The sequence below is a fragment of the Elephantulus edwardii genome, unplaced genomic scaffold (genome assembly GCF_000299155.1).
Source record: "Elephantulus edwardii isolate Elephantulus edwardi_28Jun2011 unplaced genomic scaffold, EleEdw1.0 scaffold00170, whole genome shotgun sequence".
Classification (NCBI taxonomy): Eukaryota; Metazoa; Chordata; class Mammalia; order Macroscelidea; family Macroscelididae; genus Elephantulus; species Elephantulus edwardii.
In genome coordinates this window covers 7,213,803-7,218,876 of record NW_006399920.1, presented here as the reverse complement: position 1 = coordinate 7,218,876, position 5,074 = coordinate 7,213,803, and positions in this window count along the sequence as shown.

Genomic DNA, 5,074 nt, shown 5'->3' with positions numbered 1-5,074 from the left:
CTCATTCCACTAGAGGTCACAGGAAAATCTTTATTTCCTTTGAAATGTTTTAAAAATGTAAGGAATTAGGAAATGAAAACAGACACTAAGCAAAGTTATTTAACCGTATTCTACATGGAATTACAAAATTAACTCAGTAAATAAACACTCTATTCTCATTTTTGTTGACCTTGATAAAATTTTTGCTAAGCCATGATCTTTACAGTGTATTTAAAAGTAGGAGTTTCTACCCAAGAGAGACCATATAGTGGGGTGAGAGGAGGCCAAATGCCACAAGAGAAAAAATATTTTGGTTCAACTTTGTGCTTGTAGGGCTGTTTCTCCTCATAAAATTTCAGAAATGAGTTGATGTGTTTCTACATGCAATCACAGTTCTGGTGGTAAGTAGTAACCAAATACAGATATCTTCTATTTTTTAAAAAATGCTCTTCTGTTACTTGCTTTTAAAATTTTCTTTTTCTCTTTTACAAATTATTTACTGTTATTAAAGAGAACACAGAGTTGTACAGATTATGAATCATACCCTAGATCAGCAATTTCTACATGTTCAATTTAGTGACACTAATTACCTTTTTGGAATTGTGTATCCCTTCTCCCCCAGCTTTTCCAAATTGTTCCTTCTCCGTTAACATAAACTCACTGTCACTGAAAGTTTCAATCTAATCATTTGAGTTGTTGTCAATTTGATGACATATAATTATTAAAAGAAAATAATGCTCAAGGTGGGCATTTGTTTTTAGTAGTCAAAGCGACTTTATTAGGGAAATATCAGGACATATTTTTGGTTTAATATTTAAAGGTTATCTGAGGACAATATTTTCAAAAGCTGATTCCAGAAAGTATGGATGCCATAATAATTTTAAAATATATCCTGCATTTTCTATCGTTTGATTAAAAATATTCTACAGAATATTTGGTGAAATGTCTCAGTAATGGCATCCGACACTATTGAGTTCTTGTGGTTTAATGACAACTCCAAACCCAAACCCCAGACCTCCTGATTGGATCAATGCTAAGTTATAGAGGATCTGAGGCTGTAAATCTTTACAAGAGAACACTCAATGTTTCTCACATCGAGCAACTGGTAGATACAAACCACTGACCTTTCATTTAGTAACCCACTACAGCATGCCATGTGCTACAGGGCTCCAGGTCAGAGGTGCTACAAGGTGGACCAGCTGATGTTCTTTTACGGGGCCACCGAATCAATTAATACATCTCATAGTGACCCTGTGAACAACAGATCTGAACTGTGCCCTGTCGTCATGAGCTCCCACATGATCGAGTCTGCTGTCACAGTCATTGGGTCAATACAGCTTGTTGAGAACATTCCTCTAGTTCTCACACTCTATGGAACCTTCCCATGTTGCCTTGGGAAAACTAAGTGATAGAAAACTTATTATTAGGCTAAGTAACAGATGTCCTATGAAATCATAACCTGAAACCTCCCAAACCAAATCCTATAAATCCCATGAGCTGTGTGGTTGTACAGAAGCAGGTTCAGCAGCCTTTTTTTTTTTTAATTGTTGCTGTAAATATATTTATCTTGCAACTTTTGCCAGATCAGTGTCTTACAGGTATATAACCTACTGATATTGTTGTAGTTGTTGATTGCCACCGAGTGGAGCATGACTCATAGTGACCCTATGAAAAAAAGACCTAAAGTCTATAACTATCGTCATTGTTCAAAGTTCATAGAGTTTCCAGAAGCATATTGTTTAGGAAGTAGATGTGACTTCTGTATCCAAACATTTCTTATTCTGGGAGCCACACTAAACGCTGTCCACCATGGGTAACGTTATGGCACTGGGCACCCCAACGACACAGAGTCCAGTATCACAGCCACTCCAGGTTACTTCAGTACAGCAAATTGACAGACCAGTGCTGTACCATTGAGAAGAATGTTCCTCTAAATTAAAATTATACTAGGCCTGAGGGGCCGTAGGCTCAACCGACTTTTAAATACAAAGGCCCTCCAGGAGGTGGTGTTGACTAGAAGTAAATATAATTGGCTGTGTTCTCTTACTTTTAATAAGACTTCTCCCTTTCTGGTTAACCCTCTTATCTTCCCTCCTTCCTCACTCTAGTAACCACTGTTGTTGTTGTTGTTGTTAGGCGCCGTTGAGTTATAGACAACTCATAGCGACCCTATGAACGAAAGGCCCGAGCACTGTTCGTACATAGAGTTTCCAGAGGCAAGCCATTTTGGAAGTGGATGCCGCTCCTGCTTCCAGGCTTGTTTTAGTCGGGAAGCTCCAGCCGACACTGTCCACCATGGGTACCCATTACCATCATGGCTGCCTCCTCTCCTCACTCCCTTTGGGGCTGAAAGCCAAAGCACTCAACTCCAAAAGCTCGCCATGATTCCTGTGCTCACACCACCATGCTCCCTCTGGAAAGAAGTCTGAAACGCTGGAAGGAGTAAACCAGGAAGAACATGGCCGCCTCCTCTCCCCACTCCCTTTGGGACTGAAAGCCACCTCCTGCCTTAAACCCTAAGCCAAGCCTGGCTTGCCTCACTCCTGGGGACAGAGCAAACCTGCACGTCAAACACAAGCCCGGAAAAGCCCTAGTAACCACTAGTACAGTTTAATTCTACACAAATATAATTTATTTTAGGAAATAGACACACATTCAGTAATCATAATCTTCTCAGCCTTTTCTCAGGCTAAAACTTTCAGTATTAACTTGTGTTTCCTTGTTTATTAGAATACTCTGTGGACACTATATGAGAAATAAGCTTTTTCCACCTCCTATTGCTAATGGCTATGTAAGAAAATCCCAACTGCTGTTGTTCTAATTATAGTAAGAAGGAAGGAATTGAATCTCTACTTATTGTTGTGGAGCAATATCATCCATGTAGAAGCCGAATGAGGGCAAGAAGCCAAGAGGGAAAAGTTCTGCTCGTTGACTTTCTACTGGTGCTTGAGATAACATTACGTGGTTCAAGCACAGAGCATTAGACAATATTAAACCACATTAGTTACTACCTTTCTGGTACTCTTTTACCCCTGTTATTCTCACGGAAAAAAAAATTCTGCCTTTGCTGCCAGCCTTTTCATGCCCTTTTAACATTTCAGTTTTCCTTTTAATAAGAGCAAGCACTAGGATAGCATGAAACATTTCTAAGAATATATTCTTTCATTTGGTCTGTTTTTATGATTATCTTCTGTCTAGTGCAAGTGAAAGTGAATTGCCATTTCAGATATGACCACAAAGTTTCTTTTAAAATTACATTTGTTTAGATGAAAACATACAGCCTGGATAAACATTAAGTATTAAAGGTGATACAAAGATGTGACAAATACCGTGAAGTGACTGAAGCTAGAATACATGTTTACAGTACTCTAAACGGAGGTTAAATCTCCTTTAAGATTCTTGTCATCCCTTTTTATTTTTAAAATTTCCCCCTGCTCCCTTTCTGCCTGTCTTCCCATTCTGATCAGCAAAATATACTGAGCCGGTGTGTGGTGTGCCTGGCATTGTGCTGTGCAATGCAAATCCAGAAATACAAAGATTAATCCCTCACCATCTTTGCCCTCAAGCTGCTCAGTCTCACCAGAGAGACAGATATGCAAACAACTATACAGTGAGAAATCTGATGTGTGTGCAAGGTATACTGTAGCCCAGAGGAGGGACAGCCATGTGGGAGGCAAGGAGAGGTATCAGGTTTCGACCTTGGGACTCAGTCCTATGGAATACAGCCCAAGATCACAAATATAACTTTAATTTATTCAGTACTCCTCTATAGAGCTAGACACTGCAGTAGGTACTGGGGATTCACACATAAAAAAAGATCCAGTTGAGGCTTTAAGAAGCTTATGGTTAGAAGTAGAGAGAGACAAGGAAAATCTTGGCCAGGTAAGTCTTTTATCTCTTACCTGAAATCCTTAGAGGCAGATATGTTTTAAAATTCTGGATTTTTGAAATGGTAACATGATGCATAAACCAGACAGCATCTTGTAGTTGCCATCAGGTTGTAACCTACTCATAGCTGACCCTTCAGTGGGTTTTCAGAGGCAGTAAATTGCACAGGAGGTTGGCTATCCTCCTCCCACAGAGCAACTGGTGGATTTGAACCATGTGCTTTTGGGATCACAATGCAGCTTCTTACCAATAGGCTACCAGAGCTCCCTAGATAACATACATTGTTGTTGTTGTCATTTATTGTGGAGTCAGAACTTACCCATAGCTGACCCTTCACCAGGTGTTTAGAGGTGGTTTAATCACACAGGAGGAGATTGCTCATCTTTCTCCTGCAGAGCAGCTGGTGGATTTGAACCACATGCCTTTGAGATTGCAGCAAAGCACCTAACCACAAAGCCGAAAATGGTCTGGGCAGCACCCCCTGATTAAAGCATACAAATGTTTATACTAAGCAAAATAAAACTTAATAGTGCATCAAGTCAGCTTAGATGATTGACACCTTATAGAAATGTCTTTGGTGGTGATTTTTCAGATTTCTGAGTTTCAGATGATGGTGGACCTGTAATTCAGTATAATTGGAGGTGTGCTGCAAGATGTTTGATCAGTATGAATAAATAAACTCTGGATTGACACAGTGACTGCAGCAATGGCCTCAACTATGTCAGAGATGATGAGAATGGTGCAGAATGGGACAGGGTTTAGATCTGTTGTTCACTGGGTTGCTATGAGTCATACCTGACTCAATGGCACCAAACACTAACAACAACAATAATATCTGGGAAAACTTTATGATCTGTTTTGGAACAGAATCTTACCAAGGACTAGGAGGTAGCTGGGGAAAGAGAAGCTGCGGAAAGGAGGAACTAGGGAAGAGAGGGGCTTGCAGGCAGAAACCATGCTCTATGGGAAGACAGGCACATTGGTGTTTGGGAGAAGTGCTAGTCATTTAGGATGCTGTATGTGTGGTGAGCCAGAGAGAGGAGGAAAAGAAGACAAAGATGAAATTGCAATTGTGATAGCAAGTGGAAGAAGCAAGCAGGAAACCTGGCCAGGTTAATCTTTGCCTTAAAAGATAGGATGACAAGTTTGGGTTTTGTTTTTTTTTTAATAAAATTTTATTTTAATGAACATTTGCAGAGAAGTTACA